Raw genomic sequence first — 21,241 nt, forward strand, 5'->3', positions numbered from 1 at the left:
CGCGCCCCCCCCCCCCCCCGCCCTCCTGCCCGTACTTTTAGAGGGAAGGGAGAGAGAACAAGAGAGATTGTTCTCTTCCTGTTTTGTTCCACTGCCTACTCTTTTGGTCAAAGCTGTCTCTGCAAACATGAAAATCCAGTTTGGGTTTTAATTAGAAAAGTGTGAAGTAACCCAAGGTTCAGGCCGCTGGGAGTTCAGATCCAACCCTGGGAGCCTCTCTGGGGGCTGCATGCAGAGCACGGAGAGGGGAGGACCCGGTCTCATCGTGGGCACCCTGCTCTCAGTTGCCCATTTTCTGTAGTGATACCTGCCTGCTTTTCTCAGACCTGCTGCCTGGACGGTTCCAGCCTCCCCTCCCCCAAGCCCGGGAAGGGTCCCTGGCGCCCAGAGGGAGGTGTGGCTCTCTCTTGCCCCTGGTTTATTCTTTTCCTCCTCTCATCCTCCCTGAGGGAGGCCATATGGTGGAGTGTTCCGAGTCAGGGCCAAGGGCCAGAGCCGTGCTGGCCCCGGGGACAGTCCAGCAGCCCTGATGTGCCGTGTGGGTGGCCCGTCCCGTGAACTTGCTGCCTGACCTCCCCCAGCCTCCGAGAGCCCAGCTGCAGCCTTGGGTAGCAGCCTGGCCGCATCGTGACGGGCGGGTGCCGAGGCCCCACGTCCTCCCTGTGCCCTTGGCACCCAGCCACATGCCGTCCGGGCGGTGCTGGGCCCGGGCCCCGGGGGCCCCCTTTCCCGTCGGGGTAGCCTGAGCTCGCTCGCCAGGTGCTAGTGTCTCCAGTGAGGCGGAAAGAGCGGGCGGCCCAGAGGCTCCAGGAGGAGTGCACACAGGTTGGAAGGAGGAGGAGACGCAAGGGCGGGACCCAGGCGCTGGAGGCAAAGGACGTCCATGCGCTTCCAGGTTGACCCGCCGCAAAGCTCGCGTCCTTGCCTCAGCCCCATCCTGAGCTGCGGCTGCCTCGTTCACCGTGGGGGCTCTTGGGGAGGGGCTGTGTCACCTGCTCCCTGTATGGGGCGCGCACCCCCACACGTTTTAGGGAGGGAGCACGTAAGGGACCTAAAGGCTACAGACAACGTTATTGATTTCAAAAGGAAAAAAAAAATACCGTCAGATGGGCCTGGAGTTCCTGTACACCTGTGAGGTCTGGTCTGGACCAGGAAAATAACCAAGCAGTGACTCATCATCCTTCCTTCCTGGGAAGCACACTCCTGTATTTTTTAGTACAGATAGGGATAGAGGTGATGATAGTGACAGACAGACTTACGGAGCCTCTTGTATTTCACTCGGTCCCCACGACAATCCTATGACGGACTATGTACTGCTCGTATTCCCGTTTAACACGTGGGTGAGAGAGAATTGAGGGAACTTGCCCGAGATCCGGGACTTGGGGCTTGATTTGACTCCGTTTCTATAAGCAGAGATGTCTCTAGTGCGATGTGCTTCCTGACTGTTCTCCTGTCCGTAGGGATGAGTGTCCGTGGCCCACCGCCCTCCCACACCTGTTGAGATAACTAGCCTATGTTGCTAGGGATTCGCTTGTTCAGTCACTCACATTGGCCTCTTCGGGACCAGACACTAAGCCAGGTACTCCGGACACAGAAGGGAAGCCTGGTTGCTGCAGCGAGCCTCCAGCTACCCCGTGACAGACCTGCGAGGTGCTGAGGAGGAACATTCGGGGCCCCCGAAGCCTGCCAGCGCCGCAGTCCTTGAATGCACGTGCTCTTTCTCTCCCACGTGGTTGACAGTCCTTGGTGTTCCAGATCCAGACAAGTCAGAGGTCCTGCTGTGTCCTCACTGCAGGCTGGCCACGGGCCCTCACACGTCTGGGTAGACGGTAGAGTCCCGCAAGGGACTTCAGGGACCCGGTGAGAGCACCTGTCCGTTTATCCCTCCTGAGGAAAGAGGGTAGTACCTGTCATCCTGTGGAGCCCCATCCCTGGCATGACTCACAGAGGACAGAGGAGCTCCTGCAAGGCCTCCAAGTAAGTGTCTCTCTGTCCCCGTGGTCCCCATTGTTAGAGCAGAGCTGGATCCTCTCGGGCCCAGTCCCCTATTTGCTATTGTTATATTGGCCATCTGGAGAAGGAGAGGAGAAGGGCCTTGTGATTGGCCATTAGGTGGCCCCTGAGGGACAGGCTGCATGGTAAGGAGAGGACAGAGGGGAGTGTGGGACTGGGGTCCCTATTATCTTTAAAGTCCATCTTTAGGAACAATCTCCTGCAGATAAACAAGGGACCCAGGTTGGCTGGTTCGGAAGGGTCTTTGATCCACCTAGAAGTTAATGCTTTTCAATGGAGAACCACAAAGCAGCCCCACCCTGGGCCACAGAGATAACAGGCTGGTGCAATCACAAACCACCAGCCTCTTGATAATGCCCGGTTTTATTGAGGTCTGGTTTTCACCCAATGGGAACACATCCGGCGAGCATCAAAGGGAGCAGGCATCACCTTGTGCAAAGAATCCTCTGCCCTCAGGTGTGTATGTGCTGGGAAGGGTGCGTGTGGGGCCGTGTGTGCACAGGGCTGCCCGTTGGCAATTTCCTTTCTATAGATCAGAGGCCACCAGCCCCAAGGGGGCCTTGACCAGCCGTGAACACCATTCCCCTCTTCCGGCTGGTCCAGCTCCTCTGATGTCCCTGCAGATGGTGATTTCACCCCATACATGTAAGGGGCGCGCTGTGTCATTTCGTACTCGACTCCGTGTCAAAGGCAGTTGGTATAAGGATGTCAGGGGAGCCATGGGGTGGGTGCTCTGAGGACACAAAGCCTGAAGGCCTGTTGTTCGGTGATCTCAGGCTTGGACTTTTGGAGGCCTCTGCACTCCATGGAACAGACCCCAGGGATGTATGTCTCACCTAGGAGAATGGAAGGAGCGGGCCATGGGGGATGGTGGAAGAACAAAAGGGAAGCATAGGGTCGCATCTTTGCAGGGGGAGGGTTGATGGACCAATTGCTTGAGTGTGGTCCCATGGGAAGGAGCATCCTCCTCCCCTACCCCTGGGCCGTGCCTCTTGGCTGCCTCATATTTCATCTGGGCAGTCAGGATGCTGGACATCATGCATTGGCCTCTGGAGACAGGAGCAGAGAAACAGCACCATGCAAACAGAACATCTGGAAGCTTTTTAAAGTTTATTTTTTAACACATTTGCAAGAGTCAGGACGTTTGCACACGAGGTTTACAGGCTGGAAGGAGCCAGGGGTTTTGTCAAGTGGGGGGATTTTGAGGCTGGAGAAGGGCGGTGGTATAGGGAGAGGGATGGGGGAGCACAGGAAATGGCCAGTGTCAGCAGCCAGTCCTGCACGCTTTGGACTGGTAGCCCAGGAACCTGTTAAAACAGAAAAAGGACCTGAGTTCCTTCCTTGCCTCTCCCATACCGCTGGTACAGAGCAACTGGAGTTCTTCTACCTTGTTCCAATCGGCCGCATGAAGTGGGCTGAAAGAGCAGAAGGCAGGACCTCTGAGAAAGGATGGGAACGTGCTGGTGGGCTCCATCGCGCTGAGCCTTAGCCTCTTAGAGACTCACTGCGGGGTGGGGGTGGGGGGCTTTTCTGCTGAGGGTTACAGACTCATACCTGTCCCTCATCTTTGCATCTGGGCTAGCCAGGCGGGGCTGCCATAGGCAGGAGACAGAGAGGCCAGCTCATCTGGGTGCTGCCATGAAGGGGGGATACCGAAGAATGTCAGAGCCCTGTGAGCTTCTCTCTCGCCCCGCCTCCTCCTCTTCCTCCTCCTTTTCTCCATTCCCCCCCGCCCCAGCCTCCCCCAGTGACATGCTGGACTTAATGGTTTGGGCCAAGGGAAATGAGGAAGAGCTTGGCTCAGCATTTCATGCAGGGCAAGCAGGGAGGAAAATAATGGAGGAAAAGACAGTTCCCAGCAGGACAATTCACACATGACTTCATCTTTCTTTTCAAGGAGCATCAACCTGTTTGCCTCTCCCTTTCTTCACTGCTGGTTCCTCATTGAATTCTTTCCTTCCTTTCTGCTCCAACCCATTGCGGAGCCCCGGCCAAGCTGATTTGCAGGGCTACGTTCAGTATATGGGAAATCTCTCCTTGCTCTGAGTGCATCCTTGTGGGAGGATTGTGGTGTCAGCGCCTGGGGAGTTTACCAATTGGAAGGAGAATTAATGCTCCCCGTTTCTAAATAGGCCCCACTGCCGTACCCCTGTCTTTATTAAGACAGTTCTTTTTGTTGAATGAGCTCATATTTCTAGCTCATGGGAGCGGGTTCATTGTGTGCTGTTTATTAGGGGAGGGAACTGAGGCTTTGTGTGGTTATTCATGGGAGACACTGAAAGGTGTCTGCCCGGTTTTGATGGGAAATGAGGTGACACAGCCACCAGGAATTCCTCCCCATCTAGTCACCCCATCTGGCGACTAGGATGCCCATTCCCAGGTTGACAGCAGTAATGCTTTTATAGCGTCTGCTTGGGAGCATCTCGTGTGCTTCCCATAGTCAGGATAGTGGTGTGTCACCTTCCCCGGCTCAGAGCCGTCTCTCCTCCGGGCCTGTTGGCCCTCTGCAGTGTGCAGTGTCTCTAAGCATTGGCCGCACACTGGAATCACCTGGAGAGCTTTAACTGCCACCTTGTCCTGCCCTAGTAGATTCTGATTTAACCCCACTGGAGGGAAAATTGGAATTTTGAGAAGCGTCCCAGGTGATGCTAATGTGCAGCCAAGGTCAAGAATGGACCACCCCCAAGAGAAAGCATTTCTCAACTGGGAGTGATTTTGCTGACTCTCCCCTTCCTGCCCCGACTCACAATGTCTGAGACACTTTTGAGGGTCACACGGAGAGGAGAGTGCTACTGGATCTAGTGGGTAGAGGTCAAGGATGCTGCTAAGCAGCTTACAATGCACAGGACAGCCCCCCCCCCGCCAACGATGAAGAGTTATCCAGCCCCAAATGTCATTACTTCCAGAGTTGAGAAACTTTGCTCTAGAATGGTGGTTCTCACACTTGAGTGTACCAGAACCACCTGGAGAACTTGTTAAAACACAGACTGTTGGGCTCCGCTCCCAGGGTTTTGGATTCAGTAAGTCTGGGGTGGGGCCTGAGAATTTGCATTTCTAACAAGTTCCCAGGTGCTTGCTCAAGCTGTCGGTCCAGGGCTACGCTCTGAGAACCACTAGTCTAGACTGACTCTGCACCCTGTTTTTCTAGATCTGTGATATATTATATCCATTGTGGTTACTAGAAAACTCTAAAATGGCAATGACTTAATAACTAAGAAGAGCATTCTCTCCCACATAACAGAAATCCAAAGAAAGGCCCTCTAAGGCTAGTGTGGTAGTTCTGGAGTTATCGGGGACCCAGGTTCCCATCTTCTCGTTAGATCATCTTAGTGCATGACTCCCATCATCAATGTCCCTCATGGTCCAGAATGGCTGCTGGAGCACCAGCCATCGTGTCCTCCTTGAAGGCAGACAGGGGAAAACAGTGGCATCCCTCCAACACCTTTTGAACACACTTCCCATGGCACTTTTGCTTACATCTCTTTGGCCAGATCTTGGGCACATGGCCATAGCTACAAGAAAGGCTGAGAAACATAATCTTTTTATTTTGGGCCACAATGTGCCAGCCAAAACTCAGTTATGTTACTAAGTAGAAAAGGGAGGATACATGGTAGAGTAATCAACTGAACTGCTTCTGCCCATATGTGCATGCCTAATCCTTTCGAAGAGTTACCATTTGTATCTGTATATTTGGCATCTGCCCTGTGCTTTTTATGCAGTATATCATTTAATCCTAACAGCTCTGCAAGGCAGATAATAATATCATCTCTGTTTTTCAGATGACGGACAGAGCCGAGACTTGCAGAGATTAAGCCATCAGCCCAAGTTGACAGTCACAAATGGTATAACTTGAGAGTCTGCCTCTAAGCCTGGGCTGCTTCTTGCCTTGGTTGCTCTCAGGGACCTGACCTTTTCCTTCTGAGCCTGCAGGGTTTCTGTTAGACATTTATAAGCCAAATGCGGGACCCTGTCCCTTCTGACCCGCTGCATTCCATTGTCACCTATATCCGCACCGTGATCCCCTCTTCTGTAGATCTACTGAGCGACAGAGGCGTGGTATGCCCGATGGACAAGATTAGTTCCCTATGGCCGTCGTAAAATTACCACAAACTTCGTGGCTTAAAACAACACAAATTTATTCTCATACATTCTGGAGGCTCATTCCACTGGGCTAAAGTCAAAGTACCCGCAGGGCTGGTTCCTTCTGGAAGTGCTAGGGAAGAATCCATTTCCTTGCCTTTTCCAGCTTCTGGAGGCCCCTGTGTTTCCATTTCCTCCCCGAATCACTCCAGACTCCTGCTTTCATTTTCACATTTCACTCCCTCTCCTGTGTCACATCTCCTTCCCACCCCCCACCCCCACCTCCCTCTTGTAGGGACCCTCGTGGTGACGGTTGGGGCTCACCTGGGTCTTCCAGGATCATCTCTGCACATCAGACCTCTTCTGCCGCCGAGGGTCACATTCACAGGCTGCCTGGATTAGGACGTGGGTGTCTTTGCGGGCTAACAGTCAGCCAGCCACAGGGGCTCTCTTGGTCCAGTGCTGCCTTTCCTGGTCCCCAGCTTTGCTTCCGTGGGCTGTTCCCGACACAGACACTGCGTACATTTCACTCGGGGAGTTGTTAGGCCAGAGACAGGTTCTGGAGGGCAGGGCAGTGTGTCCGAGGTTTGTCTAATCAGCCCCACTGGCCATGGCAACGGGTATGAAAACACTCAAGTGGAAAAGGAGTGGGGGAAGGGGACCCTGCCCTGGAGGTGGCAGAGTGACTTCACCTGGGCATGATGCACGCCGGACAAGCATAAACAGCAGGTACGGTCAGTCACCCGGCGGCAGGCTTTGCAAACCCTCTGGGCCACGTGTTTCTAGGTCACCTTGCAAACCTCTAGGTGCCTGCTAATCTGTGAGCCCCCCTCTCGCCTTTCCCTAGGCTCGTGGAGGCTTGTCTTCGGCCAAATACAAAGGCTCCACCTAGCAGGGTTTATGGGAGGAGGGAGGGCGGCGGGAGTGTTAGGCTCTGTTGGACTGGTTCTGTCCTAACCTTATTTTCCTTCCCTGCAGTGATTCCCTCGTCTCTGTCCCCCCCACCCCATCACAACCACCCCCCGACCCCCAGCCCCGCCTTGGCTGGGTCTGCCGGGATGAGTCTGGGATATTGTATGTTTTGCTTTTTATTTTCTTTTGCAAGTGCCTCCCAACATTCCCCTCTGTGTTTCATGTCCCCCTGCCAAGTGCATGCAGTTGCTGGGCAACAAGAAGGAAGTCCCTGTGTGATTCACCCACTGCTGCCAATTAATTTGCTAGCTGCGTGCGTCTCCCCGGGGAAAAGGTTCCTCCTGGCCCTCTGTGAGGGCTGCTGCCCCGGAGGGGAAAGGGAACCGGAGGAGAGTTAGCAGAGCTTTGGGGCTCTTCAGGGTGTTTTCGGTTCCAAATGAAAGAGTGTCTGGGTGAGACTTAGGGGTTCCTCTTGGCGGCCAATCAGAGAGCCTCTCGGAGCCCAAGAGTGCCTCTGTGTGGGCACGCTGGCTGGCGCTTCGTGGGTAGGTGGCTCTAACACGCAGACCCCCGCCCCCTGCAGCTCTCTGGCAGAGGAATGTCTTCTGTGTTCTCTCTGCTCGGTCTGCCCACCCCCCCACCCCTCGGGGCAGGCCCTGACTGGGACCTCCTCCCATCCCTGACAGTTAGTGCCTTGTCTCTGGGTGTCCCTGCCTGGGCGGTAGCCAAAACCCACGGGAAGGAGAACACCCCTGCACAGGCTGGGCTGCGACCTCCGTAGGTCTGCAGAGGGGCCCATGGGAGCCTGTTGGCCCAGACCGCCCCCAGAATCTCCAGTGTGTGTCCCTCAGCCATTGATGTCCTTCCGGCCTCGTGCTTCATCAGTATCCCCTCTCTGCTAAGGCCTGCGAGGCCGGGGCTTGCCTGCCTGCTCTGTGTCTGTTTTCACAGCATCTCACCCGGGCTGGTCCTTGGGCACGTGTGCATCTGCAGGTGCCCACGTTGTTCCGTATGGGTGGACGGTGACTGCCGCAGCCGTGAGGCCTGGATTATCCGTGTCTGGGAGTAGGCCCCTGGCTTGCCTCGCTGGGCCTCGTCAATTTTAAAATGGGGAAGTCCCCTGGGGGCATTTGGTGGCACTAGCTATATTTGCCCCTCAGAAATGGGGGTCACGGGGTGGTGGGAAGTCAGGAAAGTATGTGGAGCCCACGTCCATCTTCGCTTATTTGCAATCAGCATTAGGAAAACAAATGTGTTAAGCCGAGTCTTTCCCGTTTCCTCCCAGGGACCCCTTTGTTCTGGATAATTTCCTAATTCGTGGTTAAGGGATTTGTGAGAACAGACAGACGTCCAGCTAAAGTGAACATTAGGTTAGGGACCAGGCCCTTGCCATCCTGTACTAAGAACACCAGCAGCCTCTGTGCCTCAGTTTTCCTGTCTATAAAGTGGGTGACCTAACACCTCCATGCTTCCCGCGCCGAATCTCACGGACAATGTCGTGACATGCTGAAAAACAGAAGCTTCCACTTCCTCTGGGCTGGCTATATTCAGTGTTTTCTGGGGTTTTTTTGTTTTTGTGTTTGTTTGTTTAAATCAGCTATGTGGTTATAGTGGTGAGATCTGAGTGGAGGGTTCCTGGTGGTAATTCAGTGTAGGGGGAGTTCCTTGAGTGGTATAAATAGGGCGCCTTTTTTTTTTTCCTGTCTTAGCTCAATAGTACTTTTTGCACCGTGGGTTCTGTTCACTGGCTAGAACATTATGGACTAAAGACAGGAGAGTCAAGCTCACTGCTGAAAGAGCAGAAGGCAGAATCTAACTCTGATGCTGTGTTTCGGTCTACAGGCCTGGAAAAGGGCAGCGGCTAAGGGCCGCTCTTCCTCACTCCCACTTGCCACCAGGAAGCTGGGGGGAGCCAACGTACGCCATTGGGACCTCTCAAAGTACCCGGCTAATATGGGACCATCTCTTAAGAGGCAAGAGCTCTGGCTCTGATTAAGAATTCTTATTTTGGAGAAAGAAGAAACTTCTGGATTTAAGACATTGGAAGAGAAAGTAAAGACCTTTGCACTGAGGAATAGTGTATGTCTGGACCCGCACGAGCTGGACGCAACCTACAGTTGACGAGTCACCATCATCACAGACCTTGTCCTTCCTTCTTGTGGAAAACATTTCCTCTTCTGCTGCCTGCCCTTAAGACTCCCCCGCACCCCCCAGCCCAGTGCCCGGGAACCAAAGGGCTTTCTACCACACCCTTTCTTGCCCCCCAGTTCCCCCGTCTGCTGTGCCTTTGGCTCGGCAATTCTTGTTTGCTCCATTATCTTCCAGCCGGATACAGAGTGAATTGTTAACCACACTTAGGTCAAATGGGATTTTAATTTTTGTTCCTGTTCCTTCTAAAGAGGCCAGTGTTTGTGTTGCTATGTGAGCAGCATTGGAATAGAATGTCCTCTCGCTTCTTTGGGATCTGGCCCCTCAGGTTCCAGAGTGATACGGGTCAGTGCAGAAGTTCTTCGGGACCTCAGATGTCAGGGATGTTGCGGGGGGGGGCCTCCTGTAGGGGCTCTGGTGTCCTCCATGTCAGCTTTCTTTGCTTGGATCCCACCCAGATGTTTGTCCGGAAGAGCAAAAAGTGAATGCTGTGTGTTCATCCCCGCTATCTGCTCTTTTTTTTTTTTTAATGTCATTTGATGTATAATTGACAGAGTGTTCTGTCCATTTCCCACCTGTCTTCTGTTGACGCAGATGCACCACCAGCTGTGAAGACCCCTTCCCTCAGATGGCAGATGGGGCCCCTGCCAGAGCATGGGGCTTTGTCACAGACCATCTCGCTACCAGAGCTGGTGTGTTTATTGAAGACCCTCTGCCCCTCGGATGCTGGTGTCACTCCTGACGGCAGACCGGGCCCCTCGAAACACGAGTCCTGTTTGTTTCGTCCCTCCAGTGCCACCGTGCACATGGCTGAAAACACTTCTAGAGTCGACCTTGTCTCACTTGCAGAGCCGAAGATGTCCGTTCGTTCTACTTCTAAAGCAAACGATGGCTTGCCTTTGTAGGAGGAATTAAAGCCATACACATATATCTTCTCTTTGTTTGTGGGTGAAGTGTTTCTGTGACCATAGAATGACCTCAGTGTCTGCTCAGGGGAGCAACGGGGTCCTTCTTGGCCTCAGATTCCCCACAAAATAAGCGAGGAGAACCTCTTGAGGTCGTTTCCTGCTGTTGAAATGTAAGACTCGTTCGTGGGCTTTGGTCTTCCTTCCTTGACATGCACACAGACTTGTCGTACTGGTTAGAGTCTTTCAGGTTTCAAGGAACAGAGACCCCTTAGATCACCTGCATTAACGTGGATTTATTCCAAGTTGCTCTGGAAGTAAGGTAGACAGGAACGGTCTGCCCAGCAGCTGCCCAGCGAGGCCTTTCTAGAAGCCCAAAGTCATTCAAGACATCCATTCGCTAGACAGTTTCCAGAAACAGCAAGAACTCTGACGCTGTGGTCATTTTGATCATCTGCTCAGCAGCACGACTCACTGCTCCTGATTCTGGAATTCTCCTGTGATGATGAGCTGAGGGTGCTGGCTGTCCCAGAACACACGACTTTCCGTGATAAACCTGGGACAGTCCTGGGCAAACCGGAACAGTTAGCCATGCTCCTGGGTTACAGAGTTACCTGCCATAGTTTGCTGATGCTCTTGATTAGCCCAACCAGCTGCCATTCAGAACCCTTGTGTCTGACCACATTGTTCACCACTGGGCAGGCTGTAGATGGAGGCCATTGGATCAAGCACCCAGTCCTGACCACATCAGGTGTTTCCCGGGTGGTAGGGTTACATGATATTGAATAAAAACCTGGATGTAACAAACCAGCTGAGACCACTTCCTTCAGAAGAAGTGCTGTGGATAGTGGACCTGGGAGCCATTCAAGGTATCAGGGATTCCTCTCCAATCCAGTCCTACTTAAAAAAGGCGATGCTAATAACCTTTCTTGTTAAGAACAGAACAGTTCCTTAGGAAAGAAAACTACCATGGCCACTGGGAACGGGGGTGGTGGTGGGGGAACAAACTACACGTGTCTGAGAGACACGCATGTACCACGTAGAATGAGCCAAGAAGAAAACTCTGCATCTTCGCTAGAGAGAGTAAGAGCTAAAATCATCGGGGTAGGGTTGTCTAGGGAGCAAAGGAGTTGGCTGGAGGACTTCCTGAGATTCCTTTGAACTCTAGGATTCTTTGAAATATCAAGAACACGTAAATGGGGCCCAAGTGTGTACTTTCCCTCAGAGTCTCTGGATCACCTTTGAGTTCCACTCCGATCGTGTTGAATGGGACCTCCCAGCTCCCTCTTCCCTCTCCAGGCACTGCCTCTATCTGGGATAAGGGAGCAGAACTTGGTGGTGGTCGTGGGCGGTGGAGGCAGATGGGAAGGTTGTACCTGCCCAACTTTTGGTGTTCTTGACAAGTAAGAACAATCTGAAGGCAAATTACAGGTACTTTTCAGGTTAGTCAAAGCCAGGCTTTCGGGCTTGCATGCCATCCAGTAGCTGTTGCTTCTTGTCAGGGGGTCAGGCTTCCGTCGTTTCTGTTGAAAGACGGGCATGAGCGTCTGCAGTGTTCTAACGGGAGCCTTCAGCCCGTCCCGCCCCTCTTGCACGCTGTGGCCATATGGGGGGTTATTGCCTGCCAAGGTAGAGATGAGCATGCAAACATCGAGAAACCCAACTCTCATTACCACCATGCAAAGATCGAGATCCCCCATGCACCCGAGTCTTTGCCCCTGTTCTGGCTCTCTGTGCCTTCACTGTCATAGAAGGAAGGCTAGCCCAGCGCCTTGGGCACCACTTTTCTTTTTAAAAAGATGAACTCATTTCAGACGTTCCCTTCATTCATGTCCCATGTACGGTCTTTGGTTCCAGAAGAAGTCTCATTGTTGTGCCAAAGGCAACAATCTCCTCTTTCTCTCTCTCTCCTTATCTTCTTGTCCACATAGAATCCCAGAGTTCAAAGTGGTCTAAAGGCATCACCTTTATCTAGATTTACCTCTGACTGAGGCAGGAATCCCCTTTCCAGCATCAGACGAGGGATCACCCAGGCCTGGGGGAGGCAGACTTTATGGCAGAGCGGGAGAGGACTGTGAGAGAGGGGTGAATGATACTCAGCCTGGTAAGGGAAGCGGTAGGATTGTGAAGAGCGGCTCGTGGGCTGCCTAGAGACCACGAATGTCAGCTTCTTAATGAGATTTTGAGGCAGGTGCACTGTGCCCCCTCCCCAGCATATTTCGGTCTCTTCTGGATCCAGGGTGCCTTCCACTGATAAAAAGCACAGAGTGGGGAGACAAGGAAATCTGAGATTTTTGTCTCCAAAAGCTCCTCATCTTCGTTCCTTCCCTGCAAAATGGAGGAGCCGGGCCACGTGATCCCCGAAGCCCCTTCTGTCTCTGACATCCACAGTGCCGTCGTATTTAATCAAGTCGGTGACTTGAAGGTTTGCTTGTTTTTTGCTCCATGTGAGAAGAGTAAATCAGATGTTGCCCAAGGTACGGTAGAAAGGCATTTCATCCACATGCTGAACATACTCATCTTGCTGTGATCCATTATGAACATAACCTCAAGTTAGGGCCCTGTCCCGAGATTTTGTTCAGGCTTTCCTGTGAGATTTTCCCGTGGCATCAAAACTTGACCCACAGGGACCTTTTATCCTTTTCAGAGGGTCCCCAAAACCCCAGTGTTGATGGAGAAATAGAAGGTTCTAATGGTGAAGTATGGCCCTCTGCTCAGGGGAATATGGTTTAAAGGGCATAAGGGTGACCTTGGGATTGGCCACTGACCTTGGACAAGACCCTCAACGCCGGGCTGGTGGGAGGCAGGGCTGGGTCCCCCTAGCTCTGCTTCCGAGTGAGACCTTCTATGCCCAGGCTGACAAGAGCTCTGAACTGGGGAGGGGAAGGGGGTGTCTGGAAGTCTGTACTTTAGTCCTACCTTAACTTCAGCCCCAAGGTCCTTTTCTGTGGGTCTCAGTCTTCTCATCCACAAAGTGGGAGAGAGAGGGATAAGTGGGTGGTGTGGATGGTCCTCTAAGGTCCCTCCCATGTGTCAAGTTCTAAGCCTCGCCAGACCCAGCTGAGGCCTGCCTATTCTCTGACAAGTAGCTCTTCTCCTTTTGCCTTCGGCTGCACAAGCCAAAAACAGGGCTGTCCTGGGAAGTCCATTACCAAAGAATACTTCAAAGCTGTTTGCACTCATTGTCAGTTGCACTGAACTTGAGTTTGTTGAGGGAGAAGGCAAATAGACATACAGACTGATGGCAGGCACGGGGAAGGGGGACTGCTATTTGCCTGGGGTGATGGGGGGGCAGGGGGGATTGCCTATAGTTTTGACCAATAAATAAAAACTGGGAGCTCTGCGTGGTTACAACTGGAGGGGATTTATTAGTTTGCTTAGTGAAAGGCAAATATTAAGTCTTAAGTTGACCCATCCTGGGACCTGCCTTTTGGCTTTTGTATGCCGTCCGGCACCGATCACTGTGTACTTCGGGTTATCAAGTTCTGTCAGAGGGTTTTTTTTTTTTTTAATTGTTTTCCGTCTCCTTCTCCTTTCTTCCCTCCTTTGCCTGCCTTCGCCCCGCTGTTACCACAACTCGGGGCTGGGTTTTAGAGACGTAGGGAAAGCAGAATGTGGAAGACACCTTGTCGCATTGTCCTGTTCACGAAGCTGGCTGTGTTCAGGGCTCCCGCTGGCTTCGGAACTGCCCGGCTATGGGGCAGAGGCTCAGGACCAGGAGGTCCTCGTGGGTCCCCTCCATCCTCGGCCCTGAGCATAAGTCTGGGCATCGGAAAAAGATACACATCGCCCGTTTTTCCATGTTGTAACCTTTCCTTGCTGTGTGACTGTTGGTGCTGAACAGTGCCTGGTGATCTCAGCCAGATGCCCTGCAGAATGACCCACTGAAGGTGGCATCGTGAGGACATTATAATTGGGGTCTGACCAGGGTTTGTCACCATCCAGGGAGTGAAATGTCCAGACCAGAGAGGGGCTGGACAGGTACCCGGTCTATCCAGTTTCCAAGTATGAGCTGCAGTGAAGCTAAACGATGTGGAACATTCCTTACCCTTTGCCTCGAACGTCCTCAGTGCAAAGCCAGTCTGTTCTGAAGCATTGCGGTTCTTGGGGTTTTTGGGCCTCATGGGTGGGGCTTGCTGATACCCACCACTATGGGGTCTGGCCCACCAGGGCACCCTAAGCCCCCAACCAGCCTGGCAACGGTCCGCAGAGGGTGCACCTCACAGGCCAGTTCAGGATATCATGGCTCACCACCACTCCTCCTGTAGCCAAGAGTTGGGAATGTTCTGGAATTGCTTAATTAAGAAAGTTGCTTTCACATTCCAGTGGTGATTTTGATTGAACTCAGCATGATTTTTAACCCTCTGGCAATTCTTCCTGGATGAGTCTTCTTTTTTTTTTTTAAGATTTTATTTATTTATTTGACAGAGAGAGACATAGCGAGAGCAGGAACACAAGCAGGGGGAGTGGGAGAGGGCGAAGCAGGTTTCCAGCGGAGCAGAGAGCCTGATGTGGGACTCGATCCCAGGACCCTGAGATCATGACCTGAGCCGAAGGCAGACGCTTAATGACTGAGCCACCCAGGCGCCCCTGGATGAGTCTATTTTTTAAAAATTCAATGTTGGGGGGTACCCAGGCTACTGAAGTCCTCCTGGTCCTTCAAGGCTCAGTTCCCAGTCTCCCTTCTCAGGGATGCCTTCCTGAATTCCTTCTGCCCTCTCGACCAGGCGCACGTTCTTTTAACGCATTTATCTGGCATTGGATAGGTACTCAAAAAGTGCTGATCCCTCCTTCCTGGACCCCAGTGCTTTTCATATGGCATTTACTGTGCTTACACTGAACTTGTTTGAAGTACCTCCTCCTCCCCAACCCTCCCTCCCTTTCCCCCTCCCCTTAAAAGAGCAGGAGCCGGGTCACTCCTGACACATTGAAGTTTATCCCTGAGATGCCCACTCATGTTCACGATCACGTGGCAGGCACTGTGATTGACCTTCGATCCTCAGAAAACAGAATCACATGGACTAATCACTTGGACCAAGTCTTACATGTGAAAGTTGGGATCAGAACCACGGTCGCTAAGGGGCCTCAGGTTCAGAGCCCTTCAGTTTCGGCATGGCAGTTTGGACGAGGTAGATGTACAAGAAAGACGTTGGGTTGACTTTTCCTACTAATGACCTGTGGCTTCGTGTCCCACCAAATTTGCTGGTTTCGCATTTGCCCATTATTCATCAATAAAGTGTTTTCTGAACAGTGGAGAAAATGTGCTTGTTCCTTGATAGGTTGCTTTCCCTGCAGAAACCTTTCTTGAAATAGTATGTGTCTGTTTTTATGCTGATTATTTGAGAGCTGGGTTCATTTTTGAGGTCAGAATGAGAAATTTAAACCCAGAAGTTTAGGTCAGAATTCCTGAGGAATTTTACAGTGTCTAATAGGAGAAACACAGAAGGGGGAAAAAAAGAAAAAAAAAACCATATATGAGATGCTCCCTGCCTTCGGGATCTTACGTACAATGTTAATCGCATTTGCCAGATGAACTCTTTGGTAGGGTTCCTGGAGACTCTGGACGGATGATGCTGCCTACCCTTCACCGTAATGCAAACTTTTCCAGTAAAGTCACAGGCAGAGAAGTTGGGTAACGATGGGCAGATCCCCTGCTACAGGGGATGGGCCCGGGTTCCAGGGAATACTACCTGGGGACTGAAGGTAAAGACGGAAGAGGTGTCACTCAAAAGCAAGCAGGCTCCGGGAGAGAGGGTCTGTTCCCATTTGCTCTCTGATTAACCACCCTTCCCACGGGGAGGAGCGCAGAAAGGAAAAGGGAGCAGCAGAGATATAGGCGGGAGGTCCACCTTCTTCGGGAAGAGGGGAAGAACCCAAAGTCCACCCCCTCTTCTTCTCACTTGGTACAAACTAGTAGAATTAGAGTTTTGGACAAAGGGGATGCTCTCTGCGGGCTTCGGTCACCGGCACAGTTTCAGACATTTGAGAGATGATAGGACGTTCAGCCAAGAAAAATCAGGCAATCCAGGAAACAGTATGTCCCGTGTTCTAGAGCGCTTTACAATTTCACAGCTTCTCGTTCGAATCTCAGCCACTTTGTGAAAGGTATTGAGACCTCGTTGTTACAGGTGAGGATACGAAGCTGAGGGGGTCAGTGACTCACCGTGGAACACACCCCATCCTCCACGCCCTGTTCTGCTTTCTCTACCGACATCTCCGGAGGGACTGAAAACGCAAGCCATATCAGTCCCAGTTGGCTGCTGTAACAAAACACCCCAGGTCTCTTGAGTTTTTCCCATTTACACCTCAGCGGTACGTGAGGAGGCAGTGGTGGGGACAGAGGGCTCTTTTTTGTGCAGAAATTGAGGAACTCTGGTGACTATTTTAGGATGCCGCAACCTTAAAGAGAGGCTAGCTGGAACGCCCTCTGGCTCCAGGCCACCTTGGCCGGAACCGTCCCTCCCACTCTAGCCCCAAGACCTCTAGGGAGTAACATTGCCTCCCCGGGCCTCAGTTTCCTTCTCTTTAAACTGCTCTGTGGGGCTGGTAGCCAGGCGTCCATGAGTTATTGCAGGCACGGCCCTTTGCCCAGCGCCAGCAACTCTGCGCTCAGGCAGCGTGCCCTCTGTACTCTCGACACGGAGCCCAGTGGCCTGCCTGCCATGACTCTTGGCTCGGATGATCTCCGTGCCTGGATGGGAAGAGAAACTTCCAGTGTGCACTCCGCCACTGAGTCTGTGTTTCCCTGATGTGCCAGGGCGTCGCTGATTCTCTCTGGCTGCGAGCAAGCTCTTTGGCCTGTTTGGTTCGGTCCTGGGGAGAGAGCTGAGCTGCTGGCCAGGAGTATTGATGGGGGTGATGTCTGGACCCTGACTCTGGGAGCAGTGATCTCTTTCCTGAGCTCACTCAACACCACATTCCCTTTGGCCAACTCTACTACCAGTCCCGCTTTTTCTCCCGAAGGCCACGTTCTCTCCAGACTCTGTGCGGGGCCTCTACCGTCCAAGGGGCCCCTACCAAATACCCCATTAGACATGCACCTTGGGTACTTGAGGCCTTCCTGTTGCCTCCTTCCCAGGTTGCAGAGAGAAGAGCCGATTTCACAAGCCCGACAGGCTTCTCCCCGTTTCCACACCTGGAGTTCACATCCCACCCTTCTTTGCTGTGGCCCAGCAAGCGCCCCTCTCTCTCGGACCCCCGGCTGGGCGTGGGTTCTTGAGGCCGGGAGACCTCGGTGGCCCAGGATTCTGGCGGCAGCTCAGTCTGTTCCGTCCTTGGCTCGCCTGGCACGGCTGGAGAATGGAAAAGCTGCTCTGTTTACAGGACACAGGGCCAGAACAGCATTAAAAACTAAGGAGCAAATAAAATGTTGTAAACAAATCTCCTTTCCAGTAAGGATCACTCCTCCCCCCCCCCCGCCCCCCTGCCGTCCTCCAACACGCACCATTTTTCTCATGTGTTTGGATAAACTTTCATCCTGTGCAATTACCATTCCCAGGGAGGGGCGCCTATTTCCGTTGGCTATTTATTTTGATTTTGACCATTCGCCTGCCTTTTGAGCATCACACACCTAATAGGAAAGAAAATAAGCTCCCTATTGGGACCCAGGGAGCAGCTCTTCCCTACCCTTCCTTTGTCCACTGGAGTGTTCCCCTCCCCGCCCAACACACCCTCACCTTCTGACTTCCCCTCAGAGTGTAGACATGGTGGATGGTTAGCTCCAGCTGGATGCCATGCTCCTCCCGCAGAGCTGGTAGCACTGGGGAGGTGAGGAGGAAGGAGGGGAGAAGATGAAGCAGAGGAGAGACATGGTTTCATAGAAAAGCTGGAACAGATACAAAGGGGTTGTGTGTGTGTGTGTGGGGGGGGGTGACCATCTCTACACACAAGCTCTTCTGTATGAATCCTCCTCGTAGTGCGTTTTTGTGTGAGCAGAAAGCTCTTGAGCTCAGGTTTCCTGACCCCAGCAGGTAGCTTATTGTAAAACAGTTCATCCAGAGGGGGAAAAAGACCTTGTTTCAGCGTTTTAATTTTTTTTCTTTTTGGTCTGAACCAAGTTTGTGAGAAAGGAGATAGAGAGGAGTAACTTGTTTTTTTTTTTGCCTGGCTCTGAACTACATGAGATTGGAGAGAAAACAAAACAAAACAATCCCCCCCCCACCAAACAGTTTTGAACAATGATTATTTTTGTTTATAAACGTGCTGCGTTATATATATAGGACCACATAGGACCCCTATATGCTTATTTCCTACTGTCCCTCTGGTCTCCACATTCCCCTCTGCCCTCTGTTGTCCTTCCTCGTTGGAGCGGAGGAGGTTCACCCCACGCTGTCAGCCATCCGTGTTGGTAATCCCCACTTCCTATGTAAGTTCACTTTCTAAATTCCTTGCCTTTGCCCAGTTGGATGAATTGGCATTCTTGGAGGTGCTGGATTCAGGGAGGCCATGAAGGGCAGGGTGGCGTGACTCACGGACAAGGCATGGAATCCGTTTGACTTCAGATTCCTTCAGATTTAACTCAGTGGAGGCACCAGGAAGGGTCCTGGGGTGGAGGGCGGGGTCTGCTACCCCCCCCCCACAGCTCCCCACTGAGCCCCCCAGCCTCCTCTGTTCTTCCTGACTGCCACCTGTACACCCTTCTACCAAAGACGTCCTAGAGCTGTCTCAGGGTCCCCTGACCGAGGCTTGGTCCCTGGGTTATGAGTTGGTGGCATGATGAAGGGGGCGAGCTGGACACTCCCCTTTGGAGTATGTGGGCCTTCTTCACAGCCCAGTCTTCTGAGGGGCTGAAGGATTATGATCTGTATTGCAGAGGGTGTGAGAATCTCATTAATAAAACCTGGTTGACATCGGAATGATTCTCGGTGTGCGTGTGAAATGCACAGGACCGTGTGCTGTGCCTGGATCCAAAAATATGCCTGCTTCCATGCCGGGTCTGTTGGAGCTTTGGGTAGACTTTTCCAGAATGGAGGAGGAATGTCGCAGGATCCACCCCCGGTCTGGTGCCCGGGTCCTCTTGAGAACAGCAGGAGACTCTAACTTAATACAAACTAGCATTCAACAATCTAATGTGGTAGGAGAGAGACTGCAGTCCTTGTTCTTGGACCTTGGTTTTGGCAACGCTGGGGTTCGGGTGGGTCAGTGGGTCAGCAAGCTAATGGTGAGTGTTGATGGGAGTGGGCCTCTGAACCCCGGCCTGGAATAGGGTCCCCTAGGTGCCCCCAAGGGTAAATGTAGGGAGAGGGGGCCTGAGAAGGCGTCCAAGATGCCTGGGAGGGAGGCGGGGTCCAGCCCAGGCAAAGTGCTGCAGAGGCAAAATCCATTTGTGGTGGCTTCGCGCCTGCCGTCAGGGTTGGGCGCTCCCGGGTCAAGAATGCTTTGAATAAGAGGCGCTGGGGGTGGACCAGCCCTCCATGGGGGACGCCGGGCTCTCCAGGGAGGGGAAGACTTCATCCGGGCTGCGGCCCCATTCTCAGTTCCGCTCTATTTAGAACACTTTTTTTTTTTTTTTTTCTGGAAGGCAGATTACTGAGGAGGGAAGCAGCAGGCCAGTGGAGAAGATGATTCTGCGGTGCTTCCAGAATAGGGGGGCGGGGTGAGGCAGAGGGAGAGGCCAGGACCTAGCGCCTGTGGACTTCTCCCCTTCCTCTGTCTCTCGGTCCATCACCCTTCTCCAGCCCAGCAGCCCGACTCCAGACAGAGCTTATAAAGGCAAAGTAGAAGCATCTGTACAGGTAAGACAGGCAAGCAGTGGTTTTAATTCCGTGCATCCGTGCAATGAAAGCCTCACTGCGGTAAACGTCCCCTTCTGTAGCGTCTATTGTGGAACGGGACTCATGACAGAGCAGGCCAGGCTGCCTGGGTGCAGGATGGTGTATGACGTGATTCTCTTCTGGAAACGTGGGCCGCCTGGGTTCAAGGTGATCCCAGAGCATCGTGGCGGTGCTCGCCAGCAAAGATGGCAGGTGAGGTGGTTGGCGTTTTGCTTACGGGCCTTGGTGAATCCTTCTCCCCCTGCCCCCCACAAAGGGACAGCTATGTTGACTATAGTTTAGGTCACTGCAGACTCTGTAGACTGAAAGTGGTGGGTGGCCAAGGGGGTCTCTGAAAGCAGTGTCTTTAAATACCCTTCCCCAATCACCCCGCCTTCTCCTTAGTCTTTGCCTTGCAAGAGAAACTTGGTGTCTGAGAAGTGATTCTCGTTGGCCCTACCTGTGGCTTGTTTGGGAGCCCAGCGAGGCAGGTGGCTCTACCCACGGGACTCCGGATGTGCCTCGTCTGGAGAATTCTTCCTTGAAATGGATCATAGTCACTCACCGTCCCAGCCAAGGCAACTTTGAGACCAAAGGCAACTGTTTTTCCAGAGCTTTGGAAGCAGTGTAGCTCTGTACCTGCTTGTTAACTGACTTCATTCTTAGGGCTTCCTAATCTACAAGATCCTGGTCATGTTGGCCCTGTACCAGTGGGTGGCTTCCTGCTGAGGTCCTGGTAGCGTCATTAATGACCAGCAAACGTTCAAATGCATGAGCTGCTACGTTCTGGCCCTCTGAGCTCCTACAGTGAGCTCAGATGTGACTTTCAAACTCAGCCATGCTCCTGATTTTAACCAGTGGTTCTCCACCAGGAGTGGTGTTGCCATCTAGCCCCAACCCCGGGGCCATTTGCAACGTCCAGAGATACTTTCAGTTGTCATCGCCAGAGGGGAGGGTACTATTGGCATGTAGCAGGTAGAAGCCGGGGAAGCTACTAAAAATCTTAGGATGGACAGGACAGCCCCTCCCCCCACTACCAAGTATTATCCAGCCCCAAATGTCAATAGCATTGGGCTGGAGAAATGTGTTTTAAATCTCTGCTGCAGGGTTGAACCATGCGCCAACCCCAGCCCCCTGCACCCTCACCCTCGCTTTATTTACCAAAGGGGGAAAAAAAAAATCTGTTATTTTTTCCGAGTGCATTTCCACCTGTATCTTATCAAGAACCACCAAGTTCAGCACACCCTTGATTAGTCGCTTCCATTAACAGTGTTTATTTTGGGGTTTGTGTTTATTTTTGAAACGTAGTCTCCTTCTCCCTGCCCTCTCCCTTACGCACCAGTGGTGCTCAGCCAGCCTCCTAGAGAGGTCTTGTCCACACTTTCCTGGGCCATCCATAAACCTCCTTGGCCAACTTCTATTTATTTATTT

General features: G+C 52.6%; 1 long non-coding RNA gene across 4 annotated transcripts in view; it reads left to right on the top strand.

Annotated features, from left to right (window-relative positions):
• LOC145717287 (uncharacterized) overlaps positions 1 to 21,241 on the top strand; it is a 163,755-nt gene that overhangs the window by 137,556 nt on the left and 4,958 nt on the right. The window contains exons 3-5 of one of the 4 annotated variants that reach the window (XR_014140401.1): positions 8,848 to 10,927; positions 19,579 to 19,792; positions 19,873 to 20,023. This is a non-coding gene — a long non-coding RNA (uncharacterized LOC145717287). Of the gene's footprint in view, positions 1 to 5,792; positions 5,856 to 8,847; positions 15,319 to 19,578; positions 19,793 to 19,872; positions 21,231 to 21,241 lie in introns of those variants that run through there. The other 3 variants (XR_014140402.1, XR_014140403.1, XR_014140400.1) reach the window with 3 other exon arrangements.

The sequence above is a fragment of the Leptonychotes weddellii genome, chromosome 15, assembly GCF_054177405.1.
Source record: "Leptonychotes weddellii isolate Sample4059 chromosome 15, ASM5417740v2, whole genome shotgun sequence".
Classification (NCBI taxonomy): Eukaryota; Metazoa; Chordata; class Mammalia; order Carnivora; family Phocidae; genus Leptonychotes; species Leptonychotes weddellii.